The sequence below is a fragment of the Phoca vitulina genome, unplaced genomic scaffold, assembly GCF_004348235.1.
Source record: "Phoca vitulina isolate PV1807 unplaced genomic scaffold, GSC_HSeal_1.0 scaffold12, whole genome shotgun sequence".
Lineage (NCBI taxonomy): Eukaryota > Metazoa > Chordata > Mammalia > Carnivora > Phocidae > Phoca > Phoca vitulina.
Genome location: NW_022589715.1, coordinates 42,469,338 through 42,490,046, shown reverse-complemented (window position 1 = coordinate 42,490,046; position 20,709 = coordinate 42,469,338).

Genomic DNA, 20,709 nt, shown 5'->3' with positions numbered 1-20,709 from the left:
TATATTAATTTTTAGAGCTCTGTGTACATTATACTACTGGCTTCTAATGTTTTATATCTTTTATTTTTTTTTATTTTTATTTTTTGTTTTATATCTTTTAGAACACCACATTATTTTGACTATAACATCAATATAATTTATAATAATGTTATCACTTGGCCTCAAGGGTAACATTTTTTTTTCAACTTTGATCAAAGCATGATGGTTTTATCAATTTGCCTGGCTTTAAAACATGAATCACAGAATTGTTTTTTATTTGGCTTAGGCCTATGGTCTAGCCATACCTGGTTCAGGAAATGTGAGTCATTTTATTTGTTCTAGAAACTACACTTAAGGTTTATATGTAGGCAACTTTTACTTTTTCATTTTCCTTTAGTTTTCTAAGCTACAAATTAATTAATATTCTGTGTATTTCTATAGGAGAGGCAGGATATAGAACTCCTTACATAAGCAACCCTGATATTTCTCTTGGATGTATTATTTTCAGATCTCCTTCAACCAATAAATACACATACAGTGCTTTTTCTCTAAGTTTACCTTGAGGATTTTGTAGAATTGTGGAGACCTGTGTGTAAATGAGATAGTAAATGTAAATGCTGTAATCTATGTACAATGTTGTACACAAAATAGAAAAACAACTTAAAAAAATAAAAACTTAGACCAGAATTTATTTTTTCTTGGGTGTAAAAAGGAAATGGAATAGAAAAACAGCATGAGAAGTGGTGCTCAAGGAAATTAGAGAAGAGCTAGGAAGGCAGACAAACATAAATCTAAGTCAAGGACGTCCTTGAGAAAGGAAGAATGGACAGTAAGATGAAAGAAAAGAGGTTAAAAAAAGACCATTGTTTTGGTCAATCACAAAGTCTAGCTAATTTTCTAGAGTACCACTCTTTCACAGTGAAATGGGCATCCTTGCTAAAGATCGAGGAGTACCTGAACAATGAGAAAGTTGAGATTGGAAGTCCTTTTCATTGTAGCCTACTGATGTTAAATAACCAACCTGGAATGTTTTGGCTTTACCACTGTAGTTTGTTGATTTGTCTTAAGCGTGTAAGTTAAAAATATTTCAACTATGGAACAGAGTAAACTCCTCAGCCTGGTTGTCAGATTTTATTTCTAGGTAGGTTAAAAAGCAAGTAGGGTAGTTGCAAGGTGTTTTCGGGTGGTTAGCAAGGGATCTAGTAGAGGAAAAGACCGGGTACCAGTGAAGGACAAATGATACAAAAGAGAAAAGGAGACAAAAAGAGAGAGAGAAAGAGAGAGAGAGGAAATAGCATGCATATATATATATATATATATATATATATATATATATTCATCATTTAATGAATATTTACTGTACTTTACTTTGGGCACAGAGCAACACATAGAAAGGGATGGTTCCTGCTCCCATACAGCTTACAGTCTCAGAGGGCAGAGTCCTGGGTTTAAATTCTAGCCCTGCCACTGTATTGGGTAAATTTTAGCCAGGTATTAAAACATCTGGAGCCATAGTTTATTTTTGATATATGAAGTAGGGCTAAGAGTACTTATCCTAAATGGCAGTTGTAAAGATTTAATGAAATAAAATGCATAATGCTTGGGTCCATATCTGTTGTATAGTTGACATTCCTTTTGTTTTCCTTCTCAAATGTAGTGCCAGTTAAACAATGTGACAGGCACAGAATTCCATGAGCACAAAGAAAACCTAATAAAATCTTGATTGTTCTTAATAAGAATTGAGGTGACAAGACACACTGTTGACAATTTTATTTTTTTTATATCAGGGATTGATATTTTGGAGAGTATTAAATTCTTAGATAAGAAACTTTCAAGTTAAAGAATGAAATTATTCACACATAGAACTGAGTCCAACTGTTGAAATCTTCAGATTCATGTATGAAAGATGTCTACCCACTACACTGTAGTATGAACTTTGAATTTTTCATCAAATCATGATATTTAGGGATAGTAAGTCCTATATACAACTTCCTCTGTTATTTTATATATATTTTAAATTGGCCTCATTTGCATGAATATGGGCTAAGATTAAGTAGAGACTATGTTCTCAAAACTATGAGATGTTAAACATTTCACATGCTGATAGTCTGTATTCCTGGCCTTTTATATAATGGCATAATGTTTATGACCAAGTTGCATGTCACTCATTTATGTAGGTGCTTGCCAGGTAATAAGCCTTCCTCAAGAAGGAGCTATGATAATTATCCTTGGTCTGAATGGATATATTTTTCATGATCTTTTTTTCTTTTAATTTCTCTTCAAGTCTATTTAAAATATTATAATGTTAGTATTTTAAATTGGCAATACCCAAGGTGAAATTACAAACTGTAATGTGGAAGCTAGTCAATTTAGACTGTATTAAGTAAGGTCAGAATCTTAAAATGAGAAAAAAAGCTACATCCCCTATATTTATCTTCCATCTATTTAGAAACTGTTCAGATTGCCAACACACTGATGCATCATTTACTTATAATAACGTGTTAATCACAATAATGAGCAATCAATTTTCAGATGTTAAATGAACACTCAGAATAGGAAACCCTGTCATTTAGAAGGCCAGTTAATGAGAGCAAGGTGGAAAAATTGCTTGATTAGGCAGTTGACTTTTTTAATACAAATGTTTGTGTTGCCATGAATTTAAAGTCTACTAAACAACTGAGCTTCTTTATGCTGATTTTTGGCAAATTAGAGAACAGACTGCTTTTAAGGAGGAACTTCAAGTACAACTGCTTCATTGAGAACTTATTTCATGAGAAGTGTTTATTTCATAGGTTCTCCCACATAATAGATTTTGCTTGCTTACAAATTGTAACCAAGTTTCTTATCATATAAATAGTCCATAATCTAGAGCAGACGTTGGCAAACTATAGCCCACTGGTCAACTCCAGTCTGCCACCTGTTTCTGCAGAGCCTGTGAGCTAAAATTAGTTTTTACTATTTAAAAGGTTGAAATAAGTCATATTTGAAAAAATAATATTTGTGACAGATGACAATAATAAGAAATTCAAATTTCAGAGTCTAAAAATGAAGTTTTATTGTACCACAGTTAAATGCATTCATTTACATATTGTCTATAGCTATTTTTGTGCTACATTGGCAGAGTTGTGTGCAAAGATAGTTCAGCTGGCAAAGCTGAAAATGTTTACTATCTGACTCTTTAGTGAACAAGTTTGTCAACCTCCAGTCTAGAAGTTATAGTGTATATAGAGTGTTTAAGTATTATGGGGACAGGGGTGAAGTGTAACAGAATTTCTACTCTTTATTCTGCCAGTAGCTGAAATAGAGCAAAACAATTTTGTCTGCTTCGTTATTTTAAAACTTTGAGCTGATATTTAATTTCTTCTTTTATGCTTAATCTGATGCTGCTCTAAAAGGAATAGTCTTAATCTTCCATTGCTTAATGTTCAATATTTATTCATCTAGGACCCAGAATTCTCAATTCAATTGAAAACAAGAGACTGAATTGTATTTGGATATTGTGTTTGGATATTTGAATACAAAAGGAGGTTCATCTATGTAAGAACAAATTAAGACCTTGTTGTAACCCATTATGCTATGTTGCTACTTTATATTCTCAGTGATAAGACACGCTTCTGTAGGTCTTTCATGTTAGAGTATCTAACCTGAGGCACTGCGTGCATTCTCACCCTAGCATGCCCAGCTATAAAATAATCTCATTATGCTCAACATATTTATTAAAACAGTAATGATAAATATAATGATAATATTAATAAACAACAAAGATTTATGAATACCATTTTGTCCTAGGTCTGTTTTAAGTACTTTACATATATATTAACACAATCCTCACAATAATTCTATGATCTACCTACTATTTTATCTCTATTTTACTGATAAGGAAACAAGCAAAAAAGATGTCATAAGTTGTAATTCTGTTCAGACCTCTCTATTTCTAGACTTTATGAAATTCAGGACCTCTGAAGCCAAACCTGAAATAATTTTGGAGCATCCTGATCACAGTGCTACTGACTGGGGCTGGCCAACCTCCCTTTTTTCTTTACTTTAATGTTGCACTGGGATGCTGAGATTAAATCAGGATGTCTTAGAGTTCATCCACTGAAAAAGTATTTTATTGTTGCTTCTATAGGTGAAACCATCCAAACTTCAGAATCTAAATGCCTTAGTTCCTCATGACACTGAAAAGGGAGGACATATCAGATACACTCATGTCCACAGAGTTTTGAATGACTTAGTAATGAGCCTTTGTTAGTGATTCAATAGTATCACACTGCTGATGTGAATAATTTGACACTCTTCCTGTATCTGAGCAAAGTGGGACAATCTTGCGGAATATAGTTCATTTGCATAATGTTCCCTCTAAGAAAAAATCTACATGGTTATGCAAACACTACATATGTTTAGAAGTCAGATGCATTATGCATGCCTATTTAAAAGATTCAATTATTGGAATATTAATGTCTTTTCTTCTGCCTTCAATATTCCTTCCAGCCTCCCTCCTTACCTTCATACCTCCAACTCAACACAGGCGGCCAGACATTTGGATTTTCCTGTGTCAGGGGAAAGCTGTTATTCAGGATCAAAAATAGAAGATACTCAAAGGCATTCTGCCTTCCTATAAGTGATGGGGCAGAGGTGAGCCTTTTGATTTAAGAGAGTGAACTGAAAACTCCCTGAGCCTAGGAAAGAGACTAAGGCCCTAGAAGTTGCCCTAGTGGGGGTTCCCATTTCCCAGTAGGAGCCCCAAGGCGGTAACTGGAGCTCAGAGGAAAATGGCATAATTGTAGGCAGACCCAGGTACACAAACCCGGGAAAGATGCCTGTACATTGAGCATGGAATAGGAGCAGTCCAGCTGCTGAATATCTAGGACAATGCAGTGATCAGAGGTGACCATGATGACTGAAGATTAGAGCCCCTTCTTTCTTTTGTCAAGCACTACTTAGGCCTCTCTGGTTTCAGGACAATGTTAGGGAAGGAACTAGTCCTCCAATTAATTCCAGAGAAAAAATTTTCCTCTACTCTAGCAGGAAAGAGGCTTATAGCTGGAGTTAATTTGATTTAAAGAAAATAAATAGGGGTGCCTGGATGGCTCAGTAGGTTAAGCATCTGCCTTTGGCTCAGGTCATGATCCCAGGGTCCTGGGATTGAGCCCCATGTGGGGCTACTTGCTTAGATGGGAGCCTGCTTCTCCCTCTTCCTCTGCCCCCCCCCCCAGCTTGTACTTTCTCTTGCTCTCTTAAATAAATAAAATCTTTAAAAAAAATAAAGAAAACAAACAAATATGTCATTTCTTGCATACTTCAGACTGAGGGCTAAAATTCACTGCCGACACATATGTACATACGTATAAAACAAATTCTTCTGAATATCCTCAACCGTGTGCCTTTATATCATTCTCTCTTTGAGTCACATAAAACTATGCCTAAGTGAGAATAAAAAGGATTATCCATCGACCAATATATAAGCTGTTACTTTAATTTCTCAGCATGGTACCTAAAACATGGCACCTTGGCTTCCTCTAAAAAGAGCAAAAGCACATGCCTCAATTATTATTTTTCACATGTATTTCCATTAGTTTTAGACACTTCCCCTCAGGTGTTTCTTCTTTCTCATTATTTTGTTTTGTTTTTTCCTCAATATGGATGAAGACCTAGGACACTTGGGTTCTTAATCTACCTTACCAACTGAATCACAGAATAGCCTTTGGCAGCCATTTAATTTCCTTTAACTGTAGTGCAGCAGTCAGAAATACCCACCAAATCCTCTCAGAGTGTATTTGGTATTTCTACTTAATTATTATTGGTGATGGATTTGAGATTCTCTAATGAAAATGTCTATTGCAGGGCAATATGTTATAATTTAATTTGGAACTATTATTCTGTCTTGTTCTGCTTTCAGAAGGACATGAAGAAATCAAGCTTTGTATTAAATAACGTTCTTTGTGAGGTAAATAACTAAGAACTGGGAATAAAAGTGGAACATTACAGATTCCATTCAGATGAGGCCAAATGGCCTATTCTATAAGAAGTAAAGGAATTTAACTAACCATAAGTCTATTTATTGCAGAGAGAGAAAATATTATCTTGTCTACTATTAACGGCATTTCTTTAATAACATCCTCTATTTTAGACTAGGCTTAAATATAGTATTTCATTTTCGCACCTCCACTTTTTATTGAGGTTTTATTTAGTCTATAAATTACTTTTATTTCACTTGGGGCCTCTGAATGCTGTGCAGCAATAGATATACAGAGATTAGACATTGCTTTTCTTCTCTTTTCTAAGGATCCATTAACAATACAAATAAAGAATTTCAATTTTTATTTTTAAACAGCCGCTCTCTGTGGTGATATTTGGAAAGGGCATTGAGTGGCCTAATCTCATTTTAGAGAAGTCATATTTTAGTTATGATTTGGATAGAACATGGTATTTGAAGACCATTAATAAATCCTTGGTTCTTTCTGTAAACAGAAAGTTAGAATAAATTAGACTGAACTGCATACAATATGATGTTCTTAACAACAACAACAAAGAAATCAATATGACTGATCATTGACTTCTTGTGAACCATAGAGGAAGGCCTTCTTTGAAAATAGGGAGAAATCGATAAGTGCCAGCAAGATGTGACGTGAGGGGTATTTAAAAGGCCCTGATGTAAACATGCCCCCAGTGACAGTGTGATGCTGTTGGAAATACTTCCACAAGTCACAGTTTCCTGAGCTCTCTGTCCTTAGCTTGTTTATCCTTATTTATTTTTTAAATTGAATTGTTCAAGGGCATATGAAATAATTATTTAATCTAATTGGCTAAATCTTGAAGTTGGATTTTGTTGTTGTCTTAGGATCTGAATACATGGGAGAAATTGCTGTCTTCTCTCAGGTGAAAAAGCCTTGAAAAATACCTGAGAACCAGTGGATGATCGGAGGAAAAAAGGCAAATGTCATCTGCTCTACAGTTTCCTTAGGAGTTATTCTGCCCATAGGTTTGTATGTGTCCTTCTTATACTATTAAGTTTCTGCATGGTGTTTACTATTTTTTTTTTTTAGAAAATGCTTTGATGATACTGAACACTGTATATATTGAAAATCTGGTGGTCTGGGGGTCAATATTTTCCTTCACCTCATACCCCAATGCTTACTTATCTTATATTTAGTATTCTCTCTTTATGAACCAAATTACAATCAATATCTTAGCAGGATACATTTTTATGACAAAAAGGCTTTGTTCCACTTACAGAGGCAAGATAGCATAATGATACAGCACTCTAGAACAGACTGTCTTGGATAAAAAAAAAAAAATGGCTCTTTTGTTTTCTAGCTGTGTGGCTTGGTAAAAAGAAAAGTTAAGTTAAATGAGGATGGTAATACTACCTACCTAACATGGTTGTTGGTAAGATTAGGTTGTGTGTGTGTCTGTGTGTATCAATTAGGATATTACCTGGCACACAGTTGGGGCTAAATAAATGTTAAAGTTTATTATTATTTATTCAACAACTATTTATTAAGCATGTATTATGTGTCAGAAATGTAGTGTCTTTGGCACTAAAGATAGAACAGCAAAAAAGAAGACAAAACAAAGACCATATTCATAAAGCATACATCTTGAATTATAACACTCAGCTACTATCATTGCTTATTATTCCTGAAAGCAAGGAAAGAAGGCTACTACCCATTGTCAAACTGGCTAAAGAATGCAAATGGTAGAAGAGGCTACAAAATTGCATTTTGCTTTGAAAGATTTATTTTATTGATTTTAATACATGGATGACCAGTAGCTAACACGACAGCTAAAATAATTAAGAATGAGAGTTTGCCACAGACTCATTCTAAGTAAAAGTATACATTGTGGCTTATTGCTTTTCAGATCGTTTGTCCCAGTTCTCACTGGGTCACTGACATCCCACACTTTTTCATCATGACAACAAATCTCCTTAAACCCTCACAAAACACACATCATCATTTGGCATTATTTCAGTAGTCAATCTACTGAATGGAAGTTTATCCATGCTGCTGAACCAGGAAGAGGCCTTTAAGAATTATACAATCTAAGACCAATTAAGATAAAATAAATCCAGTAAAATATCATAGAGAGAAACAATACCTTTTAAAATATTACAATACAATCCTCATTTCTTAGAAATTATTTCAATTAATTCCTTCCTTCTTCCTTCCCTTCCTTCCTTCCATGGATTTTTTTCACATTTGTCTTTAGTAAATTTAGAGAATAACTTTGAATAACCCAACTTATCCCAAATGACTCCTTCAACTATTCCTTTTCAGGCAACTGACTGACTTCTTTAACCTTCCTTAATAGGTTAGTAGGAGAAAGCATAATTTTGACGTCATTGTAATCGATTAGATGATTTGACAAAAGAATGATAGAATTTTATAGTTGAAAAAGGCAATATGGATCAGCAAAGACAGCAGCTTCAAGTTTTATTTTTTTAAGCTGTGTAATTCTTTTTTCAAATGAAAATTTATGCAGAAGTCCAAAGTGTAAAACAGATAAAAGGAGAGATGCTCTGACTGAAATGAGGTGCAAGCCCTAGAGTTCAACTCCTGTGGTGATGGCAATGGAATTTGCTGCAAGTCAAGAAGCCCTTGTTTAAATGTCCCTGACCAAATTCAAGTCCTTCATTTCACATTTGAAGAAACTTAGGTCTGGAGAGGTAAAAATACTTAAGGCCAGAGATGCAAGATCAGGAATAGGACCAAAGTCTGCAAATAGATATTCAAGATGTTTTCCTTTATATTAGAGAGTAGTATTTTACACTATAATTTAATTGAAGATTCAGCTAGTTGATGCACTAGTGTTCCAATGGCAAGGTCACATTTTAAGTAGGGCATGTGGGCTGGAGATACTGTTACAACCTTTTTGGAAAATAAAATCTGCCACAATCCTTCTGCTGACCACAAGAGTTCACATTCCTGCAACATGAAAAATACATTTATCCCCTCTCATGCATATCCAAATTTAATCTCATTGATGCAAGTTAAAAGTCCATGATCTCATGAAAACCAGGTTCATGTACATAAGAGGTTTTAGTTTCTTTTTTAATTTTTTTTAAAGATTTTTATTTATTTATTTGACAGAGAGAGAGCAAGAGAGGGAACACAAGCGGGGGGGGGGGCGGATGGGGAGAGGGAGAAGCAGGCTTCCCACTGAGCAGGGAGCCAGATGCTGGCCGATCCCAGGAGCCTGGGATCATGACCTGAGCCGAAGGCAGACGCTTAACGACTGAGCCACCAGGTGCCCCAAGAGGCTTTAATTTCTTAAGGAGTCTCCATAGAGTTTTTGGTAGTGACTGTACCAGTTCATATTCCCACTAATACTGAATAAGGGTTCCCTTTTCTTTGCATCCTCACCAACACTTGTTATCTTTTGTCTTTTTGATGCTAGTCATCCTAATAAATGTGAAGTAATATCTGTGGTTGTGATTTGCATTTCCCTGATGTTGTCAGAAAGATTACTCCTTATGTCTTCTTCCAGAAATGTTACTGTTTCAGATCTTACGTTCTAGTCTTTAATCCATTTTGAGTTGATTTTTGTGTATGGTGTAATACAGGGGTCTATTTCCATTCTTTTGTACATGGATATCCAGTTTTCCCAACACCATTCATTGAAAAAAAATCCTTTCTCCATTCTATATTTTTGGCACGTTTGTAAAAAATTCATTTGCTACATATGCATATGCATGGATTTATTTCTGAGCTCTCAGTTCTGTTCCATTGATCTATTTGTCTGCTTTTATGCCAATACCATACTGTTTTGCTTTTGTTATAGCTTTGCAATATAGTTTGAAGTCAGGAAATGTGATGTCTTTAGCTTTGCTCTTTCTCAAGATTGCTTTGGCTTTCAGGTCTTTGTGTTTTTTTTTTGTTTTGTTTTCCTATTTCTGTGAAAAAAGTCATTGGAATTTTGATAGTAATTGCACTGAACCATATTGTCTCAGTCACCTGATGGGTAGGAGTCACTCAATTAGTTTCTGTATTTCTCTCAGAGGGAATTGATCTGTGTGTAGATGTGTATTTGGGGCCTTCACGGGAGGAGGGAAATTCAGCCTCCAAGTTTCCATCTTGGTGACATCATTCCTCTTAAGCTTTTTTTCTTTTTCCTCTCTCTCATTTTATTAACAGTAGCTAGAAGAAGTTAAGCATGTCATGCAACATTTTACTTGAAAATATCCTTTATTAAATCATAGAATACATTAGGTTTATTTTCTATATTTTCACAGGTAATGTTTGTTATTTAATTTTCTGCCAATATATAAGTCTTTTATCCTCCATCATTCACTTGCATTTTCCTGACTTTCCTTTGCGCCTTCAAAGATACTTTTCTCAGGGCTCTTTAGGCTTCCACTAAACAGCCTCAAGGACTCTCAGATTTTGCTCATGATCCTTTCCCAAAAGGAAAGCCACATATTTTAGGTTTTAGTATAGTAGCATCCCTCTGATCTGGATACAACAGATGCATAAAAATGTATCTCAAAGTTAGTGAAGTATAACAACAACAATTATTTATTATTAGTATTTCCCATGGCTTTGGGAACTGACTCTGCTTAGCTAGGCAGATCTCCTTAGGGGTCTCTCATGCAGTTGTCATCAGATAATCACTGGGTCTGGAGTCATCTTTAAAGCTTTCTTACATATCTGACAGTTGATAATAGCTGTTGCCCAGAATCGGCCTCCTTTCACAATGTGGCCTAGGTTTTCCTGTATTATAGTGACTAGATTCCAAAAGCAAGTTCCACAAGAAAGAAACAGGCAGATTGTCTACATGACCTAGCCTCAGAAATCACATAGCATCATTTCCACTACACTCTATCAGTAAATGGTATAACAACATTCCACCTAGACTCAAGAGGAAAGAACATCAGCTCTTTTCATAGATGGAGAAGTGGTAAGGTCACAGAGTAAGAAGTCCATGACTGATAGGAGATAGCATGAAACAGGTCTTTGTAAAATAATATCTGCCACAACCATGTACCATAAAACATCAGCTGTAATGTATCACACAGCAATAATAAAACATAAAGAAAAAAATTAGAATAATGATATTAGATTATTTCATAGTAAATGGATGAAAACAGCTTAATATGTTTATTAAAAAATAAAAAAATAAAATGTTTGCCACAATAGGGATATTATTTGAAAAAGTTGACTATCTCAGTGTTTTGGTATTTGAACATAGATTCAACAAAATATATGATAGTTGCTGCTAGGAGAAAGTAAATATTTCACAATAAATGAGATGAGTCATAGTACTACAAATAAATACTTCAGATTGTCTTAAAGAGATAAAATAGTCTGAATATGAGAAGAATAACTTTTGTACTAAATTCTAAGATACAGTAATGTGATAAAACATTATTTCTGAAAAAACAAATTTTATGACTTTTAACCCTCTTTGCTTAAGAGGTCTTCCTCTTTTCTTCCAGAGAGCCTACTGTAAGATAAAATATATTAAAATAAAGGAAAACCCAATTACTTTAAATGTTGTAGCTGCTTTTGGGCAGCAACCCAACATGCTTTCAAATTGGAAAAATTCTCTCACTCTCTCTTATGGGAAAAGAAAATGGAACTTTATTAAGCAGTTTTAAGACTGATGGCATCACAAATTGGGAATTACTTAAGTCATAATAATTGAGGCTCAAGTGGATGGCCAGCTTAGAGAACACCTTTTCTTGGCCTACTCCTTTTATGAAGTCACACTACCTCTAATAGTAGATCTATCCAATATATCCCTCCCTTGCTGTTCCTTTGCATTTAAAGAATTCCTTAAAAGGAAAATATTTATTGTATGTCTAATATGTGCTAGGCATTATGTAGGTCTTTTTAAGATGGTATCTTATATTTTCCCTCCTGAACCTCTCCGGCATAAGTATTCTCATCACCATTTAGTCTTAGAATTTGTTTGCTTGTTGCTTAATTTTATCCAAAAATTACTTTCATTAAATACTACTGACATGTAAAAGCATAGAAAAGCATATAGTGAACACCTGTGTACCTATCACCTAGCTTAAATATTTCAAATAAAATTTAAGTCCTCTGGGTAGTTTTCCATGATCCCATTTCTCTCCTTCTCATCCAAGAAGTAATTATTATGAATTATATTACTTCTACCCATGAAACTATTTTTATATTATCTTGCATATTTTAAAATGTAGAAGATGTTATCATATCTTCTGCAACACTTTTTCCCTAAAATTGTTTTTACCTTTATCCACATTTATTTTTATTTTAATATTGTGTCAGCTGCATAATATTCATTAAGTTTACCCATTCTTTTTTCTTTTAATAGAAATTTACAACATTTAAAATTTTCACCAGTACAAACCATGTTGCAATGAATATTTTAGGTATTATTTGTTGGCTTTTGCTATTCTCTCAAAATATAAATCGTGATTTTTTAATTAAATCAACATTTACCCTATACATTACAATTAATACAAAAATACTATTCCTTAGTAAACCAAATAGTGCTCTGTGATTAGCTTTCTCTTCTTTTACTACTTTTTTCTCCTCATGTTATTGTGGGATGAGGAGGTGTAAGGCAGGTAAAGTATGTTTTCTAGTCTTTTAATTGCTTTATTGAATAATTAAGAAAAATGCATTTTTAGAAGGATGTAAATAGTACTTTGATAAAAATTTAACTTATTAAAATTTTAAAAATCTGTGTCAAAGAGGAGAAGGTAAAGAAAAAGAGGAGGGGTAAGAGTAACATGATATTTTGAATATCTTTTTAAAGATTTTATTTATTTATGTGAAGGACAGAGAGAGAACACGTGTGAGCATGGGGGGCGGGAGAGAGAGGCAGAAGTGGACTCCCCACTGAGCAGACTGAGCAAGGAGCCCAACTGACAGGATGCAGGGCTCTATCCCAGGACGCTGAGATCATGACTGAGCAGAAGGCAGATGCTTAACTGACTGAGCCACCCAGGCACCCCTGATATCTTGAATATTATACACTATGTATTCAAACATATTCAGATATGTTTACATTTTATCTATTGAATACTAGATATATTCTAGTTGACTCTAATATTTACAATAAAAAATAAAATAAACTTCCTTAACCCAATCTCTCCCTCCAACTCCCTACTCACTCTCATTGTTTTCTTTCGGATGTAGGGAGAATAACGGCCTCCCCAAATATGTACATCTCCTAATCCCTGGAACCTATAAATATGTTATCTTTGAAACAAAGATTTGCAGGTGTGATTAAGGGTATGGACATTGAGATAGGGAGATTATTTTGGATTATTCAGATGGGCCCAGTCTAATCATATAAACCCTTAAACCTCTGACTGGATTAGAGAGAGAGAGAGAGATGAGATGATAAAAAAGGGTTGGAGAGAGTCAATGGTGCTGGTTATGAAGAGACTTAACGTTATTTGCTCATGGGGCTCTGAACCAAAGAAAGGGGTAACCTCTAGAAGCTGGAAAAGACAAGGAAACAGATTCTCCTCTAGAACCTCCAGAAAGGAACACAGCACTATCCACATCTTGATTTTAGCCCCAGTAAAAGCTGTGTTGGATTTCTGACCTACAACACTATAAAAGAATAAATTTGTGTTTCTTACACTACTGTTTGTGGTAATTTGTTATAGCAGCATGCACACACACACACACACACACACACACACACTGTTATATTTTCGTAGCTAAATTTCTTGAAAGAGGCATCTCTTGTTGCTGTCAACATTAATTCACACTGAATTTTCTCTTTAACCTACTCATTAGGCCAATAGCCTCACCACTCTATTAATTTATTATCAAAAGTGTCTTTAGCTTCCTGTCTCCTAAATCTAATGATTATTTCCCTATTGTCATCTTAACTTCCCCCTTAGCAATATTTGATTCAGTTGATAATTTTTTCCTTACTGAAACACTGTATTGGGGTGCCTGGGTGGCTCAGTCAGTTAAGGGTCTGCCTCTGGCTCAGGTCATGATCCCAGGGTCCTGGGATCGAGTCCCACCCTGGACTCCTTGCTCAGCGGGGAGCCTGCTTCTCCCTCTGCCTGCCGCCCCTCCTGCTTCTGCTCTCTCTCTCTCTCTCTTTCTGATAAAAAAAAAAAAAAAGAAACATGTATTTTAGATTTGGATTTAGCAAAAACCCACCTACCTGATCTTCTTCCTACATTCATACTCTCCTTACATGGTTTTATCCATTTCCAAGTCCATAAATACAATACATATAACTTTCCCCATCAAATTTCAATAATCAATGTTGATTTATCCTTTTCACTTGGATATCTAATCATATTTCAAAAATATGGCCAAGACAAAATTCCTAATTTTGCACCAAATCTTCTTTTCCCACCCATTTAGTTGCTCAAGCCAACTTCTGGGAATAATCCTAGATTTCTGTTTTACTAACCCCTCACATTCAATCCTTTGGAAGATAGTGTTCACCCTACCTCCAGTCTGTCCACTTTTCTTTGTCACCTTTACCACTGTTCTAAGTCAAATCATGTCTTCTCCTGCTTGGACATCACAAAAGTCTCCTGATAGTCTACTTGCTTCTACTCTTTCCATCTCATTCACCACATGAAAATTTCATTCATCACATAGTGGCCAAAGTGATTTTTTTAAAAAAATGTAAACACATAACATAATTTTCCTACTTAGAGCACTCCAGGGGAATTACATTTTATTTACAATGGAATTCAAACTCTAACCTGGCTTATCAATTCTGTATCATATAATCTCTACTACTTCTCCAATTCATGTCATAGAACACTCCTCTTATCCTCTAATCTTCAACCACAGTGTCTTTTTTTTTAAATTTTTTTTTATTGTTATGTTAATCCCCATACATTACATTATTAGTTTTAGATATAGTGTTCCATGATTCATTGTTTGTGCATAACACCCAGTGCTCCATGCAGAACGTGCCCTCCTCAATACCCATCACCAGGCTAACCCATCCTCCCAACCCCCTCCCCTCTAGAACCCTCAGTTTGTTTTTCAGAGTCCATTGTCTCTCATGGTTCTTCTCCCCCTCCGATTTCCCCCCTTCATTCTTCCCCTCCTGCTACATTCTTCTTTTTTTTCTTTCTTAACATATATTGCATTATTTGTTTCAGAGGTACAGATCTGAGATTCAACAGTCTTGCACAATTCACAGCGCTTACCAGAACACATACTCTCCCCAGTGTCCATCACCCAGTCACCCCATCCCTCCCACCCCACCCCCCACTCCAGCAACCCTCAGTTTGTTTCCTGAGATTAAGAATTCCTCATATCAGTGAGGTCATATGATACATGTCTTTCTCTGTTTGACTTATTTCGCTCAGCATAATACCCTCCAGTTCCATCCACGTCGTTGCAAATGGCAAGATCTCATTCCTTTTGATGGCTGCATAATATTCCATTGTATATATACACCACCTCTTCTTTATCCATTTATCTGTTGATGGACATCTTGGCTCTTTCCACAGTTTGGATATTGTGGACATTGCTGCTATAAACATCGGGGTGCACGTAGCCTTTTGGGTCCCTACTTTTGTATCTTTGGGGTAAATACCCAGGAGTGCAATTGCTGGATAATATGGTAGCTCTATTTTCAACTTTTTGAGGAACCTCCATACTGGTTTCCACAGTGGCTGCACCAGCTTGCATTCCCACCAACAGTGTAGGAGGGTACTCCTTTCTCCGCATCCCCGCCAACATGTCATTTCCTGACTTGTTAATTTTAGCCATTCTGACTGGTGTGAGGTGGTATCTCATTGAGGTTTTGATTTGGATTTCCCTGATGCTGAGCGATATTGAGCACTTTTTCATGTGTCTGTTGGCCATTTGGAAGTCTTCTTTGGAAAAATCTCTGTTCATGTCTTCTGCCCATTTCTTGATTGGATTCTTTGTTCTTTTGGTGTTGAGTTTGATGAGTTCTTTATAGATTTTGGATACTAGCCCTTTATCTGATATGTCATTTGCAAATATCTTCTCCCATTCTGTCAGTTGTCTTTTGGTTTTGGTTGACTGTTTCCTTTGCTTTGCAAAAGCTTTTTATCTTGATGAAGTCCCAATAGTTCATTTTTGCCCTTGCTTCCCTTGCCTTTGGCGATGTTTCTAGGAAGAAGTTGCTGCGGCTGAGGTCGAAGAGGTTGCTGCCTGTGTTCTCCTTTAGGATTTTGATGGACTCCTGTCTCACATTGAGGTCTTTCAACCATTTGGAGTCTATTTTTGTGTGTGGTGTAAGGAAATGGTCCAGTTTCATTCTTCTGCATGTGGCTGTCCAATTTTCCCAACACCATTTGTTGAAGAGACTGTCTTTTTTCCATTGGACATTCTTTCCTGCTTTGTCAAAGATGAGTTGACCATAGAGTTGAGGGTCCATTTCTGGGCTCTCTATTCTGTTCCATTGATCTATGTGTCTGTTTTTGTGCCAGTACCATACTGTCTTGATGATGACAGCTTTGTAGTAGAGCTGGAAGTCCGGAATTGTGATGCCGCCAGCTTTGCTTTCTTTTTCAACATTCCTCTGGCTATGCGGGGTCTTTTCTGGTTCCATACAAATTTTAGGATTATTTGTTCCATTTCTTTGAAGAAAGTGGATGGTATTTTGATGGGGATTGCATTGAATGTGTAGATTGCTCTAGGTAGGATTGACATCTTCACAATATTTGTTCTTCCAATCCATGAGCATGGAACATTTTTCCATTTCTTTGTGTCTTCCTCAATTTCTTTCATGAGTATTTTATAGTTCTCTGAGTACAGATCCTTTGCCTCTTTGGTTAGATTTATTCCTAGGTATCTTATGGTTTTGGGTGCAATTGTAAATGGGATCGACTCCTTAATTTCTCTTTCTTCTGACTTGTTGTTGGTGTATAGGAATGCCACTGACTTCTGTGCATTGATTTTATATCCTGCCACTTGACTGAATTCCTGTATGAGTTCTAGCAGTTTTGGGGTGGAGTCTTTGGGATTTTCCACATAAAGTATCATATCATCTGCAAAGAGTGAGAGTTTGACTTCTTCTTTGCCAATTTGGATGCCTTTGATTTCTTTTTGTTGTCTGATTGCTGTGGCTAGGACTTCCAATACTATGTTGAATAGCAGTGGTGATAGTGGACATCCCTGCCGCGTTCCTGACCTTAGGGGGAAAGCTCTCAGTTTTTCCCCATTGAGAATGATATGCGCTGTAGGTTTTTCATAGATGGCTTTTATGATATTGAGGTATCTACCCTCTATGCCTATACTCTGAAGAGTTTTGATCAAGAAAGGATGCTGTACTTTGTCAAATGCTTTTTCTGCATCTATTGAGAGGATCATGTGATTCTTGTTTTTTCTTTTGTTAATGTATTGTATCACGTTGATTGATTTGCGGATGTTGAACCAACCTTGCAGCCCAGGGATAAATCCCACTTGGTCGTGGTGAATAATCCTTTTAATGTACTGTTGGATCCTATTGGCTAGTATTTTGGTGAGAATTTTTGCATCCATGTTCATCAGGGATATTGGTCTGTAATTCTCCTTTTTGATGGGGTCTTTGTCTGGTTTTGGGATCAAGGTAATGCTGGCCTCATAAAATGAGTTTGGAAGTTTTCCTTCCATTTCTATTTTTTGGAACAGTTTCAGAAGGATAGGTATTAATTCTTCTTGAAATGTTTGGTAGAATTCCCCTGGGAAGCCATCTGGCCCTGGGCTTTTGTGTTTTGGGAGATTTTTGATGACTGCTTCTATTTCCTTAGTGGTTATAGGTCTGTTCAGGTTTTCTATTTCTTCCTGGTTCAGTTTTGGTAGTTGATACATCTCTAGGAATGCATCCATTACTTCCAGGTTATCTAATTTGCTGGCATAGAGTTGCTCATAATATGTTCTTATAATTGTTTGTATTTCTTTGGTGTTGGTTGTGATTTCTCCTCTTTCATTCATGATTTTGTTGATTTGGGTCATTTCTCTTTTCTTTTTGATAAGTCTGGCCAGGGGCTTATCAATCTTGTTAATTCTTTCAAAGAACCAGCTCCTAGTTTCGTTGATCTGTTCTACTGTTCTTTTGGTTTCTATTTCATTGATTTCTGCTCTGATCTTTATTATTTCTCTTCTCCTGCTGGGTTTAGGCTTTATTTGCTGTTCTTTCTCCAGCTCCTTTAGGTGTAGGGTTAGGTTGTGTACTTGAGACCTTTCTTGTTTCTTGAGAAAGGCTTGTATTGCTATATACTTTCCTCTTAGGACTGCCTTTGCTGTACCCCAAGGATTTTGAATAGTTGTGTTTTCATTTTCATTGGTTTTCATGAACGATCTTAAGAGACATTCAGTGCCTTAAAAGATTTTATTTATTTATTTGAGACAGAGAGAATGAGAGAGAGAGAGCACATGAGAGGGGAGAGGGTCAGAGGGAGAAGCAGGCTCCTTGCTGAGCAGGGAGCCCGATGTGGGACTTGATCCAGGGACTCCAGGATCATGACCTGAGCCGAAGGCAGTCGCTTAACCAACTGAGCCACCCAGGCGCCCCTCCATGAATTTTTTTTAATTCTTCTTTAATTTCCTGGTTGACCCATTCATTCTTCAGTAGGATGCTCTTTACCCTCCATGTATTTGAGTTCTTTCCGACTTTCCTCTTGTGATTGGGTTCTAGTTTCAAAGCACTGTGGTCTGAAAATAGGCAGGGGATGATCCCAATCTTCTGGTACCGGTTGAGACCTGATTTATGACCTAGGATGTGATCTATTCTGGAGAATGTTCCATGGGCACTAGAGAAGAATGTGTATTCCGTTGCTTTGGGATGGAATGTTCTGAATATGTCTGTGAAGTCCATTTGGTCCAGTGTGTCATTTAAAGTCTTTATTTCCTTGTTGATCTTTTGCTTAGACGATCTGTCCATTTCAGTGAGGGGGGTGTTAAAGTCCCCCACTATTATTGTATTGTTGTCGATGTGTTTCTTTGCTTTTGTTATTAATTGCCTTATATAATTGGCTGCTCCCATGTTAGGGGCATAGATATTTACAATTGTTAGATCTTCTTGTTGGATAGACCCTTTAAGTAGGATATAGTGTCCTTCCTCATCTCTTATTACAGTCTTTGGTTTAAAATCGAATTTGTCTGATATAAGGATTGCCACCCCAGCTTTCTTTTGGTGTCCATTCGCATGGTAAATGGTTTTCCACCCCCTCACTTTCAATCTGGGGGTGTCTTTGGGTCTAAAATGAGTCTCTTGCAGACAGCATATCGATGGGTCTTGTTTTTTAATCCAATCTGATAGCCTGTGTCTTTTGATTGGGGCATTTAGCCCATTTACATTCAGGGTAACTATTGAAAGATAGGAATTCAGTGCCATTGTATTGCCTGTAAAGTGACTGTTACTGTATATTGTTTGTGTTCCTTTCTGGTTTATGTTGCTTTTTAGGCTCTCTCTTTGCTTAGAGGACCCCTTTCAATATTTGTTGTAGGGCTGGTTTCGTGTTTGCAAATTCCTTTAGTTTTTGTTTGTCCTGGAAGCTTTTTATCTCTCCTTCAATTTTCAATGACAGCCTAGCTGGATATAGTATTCTTGGCTGCATATTTTTCTCATTTAGTGCTCTGAATATGTCCTGCCAGTCCTTTCTGGCCTGCCAGGTCTCTGTGGATAGGTCTGTTGCCAATCTAATGTTTCCACCATTGTAGGTTACATATCTCTTGTCCCGAGCTGCTTTCAGGATTTTCTCTTTGTCTCTGAGACTCGTAAGTTTTACTATTAGATGTCGGGGTGTTGACCTATTTTTATTGATTTTGAGAGGGGTTCTCTGTGCTTCCTGGATTTTGATGCCTGTTTCCTTCCCCAAATTAGGGAAGTTCTCTGCTATAATTTGCTCCATTATACCTTCTGCCCCTCTCTCTCTTTCTTCTTCTTCTGGGATCCCAATTATTCTAATGTTGTTTCGTCTTATGGTATTGTTTATCTCTCGAATTCTGCCCTCGTGATCCAGTAGTTGTTTATCTCTCTTTTTCTCAGCTTCTTTATTTTCCATCATTTGGTCTTCTATCTCACTGATTCTTTCTTCTGCCTCATTTATCCTAGCAGTTAGCGCCCCCATATTTGATTGCACCTCATTGATAGCCTTTTTGATTTCGACTTGGTTCGATTTTAGTTCTTTTACTTCTCCAGAAAGGGTTTCTCTAATAACTTCCATGTTTTTTTCAAGCCCAGCTAGTATCTTTAAAGTGATGATTCTGAACTCTAGATCTGACATCATACTAATGTCCGTATTGAGTAGGTCCCTGGCAGTCGGTACTACCTCTTGTTCTTTTTGTTGAGGTGATTTTTTTCCGTCTTGTCATTTTGTGCAGAGGAGAATAGATTAATGAGAGAACAAAATGCTAGCAGGGTAACAACGTCCCCAGAAAATATACTCTAAACAAATCAGAAAAAACCTGAAGCAGTGGGAAAAGAAAGGGAAAGAGAGAAAAAAGAAAAGGAAAGAAAGAAAGAAAAAAGAAAAAGATAAAGATAAAAACAAACAAAAGCAGAACAAAACAAAACAAAACAAAAACAGAATGTGATCAAATATGATCAGGCTGGATTATAGATCAGTGCCACACACTAGATTTTGGGTGTATTTTGGTCTGTTAAAAGAAAGTCCCTCCCAAAATTTTAAAGAAAGAAAAACTTATATATGTACAAAAATAAGGGTTGATATGATGAAGGGATGGAATATGACTGTAAAGATGGAAATTATAAAAAATTTTAAAAAAGGATTTGATAAGTTGTTTGAAAAAAGAAAGAAGAGGATTAAAAAAAAAAAAGAAA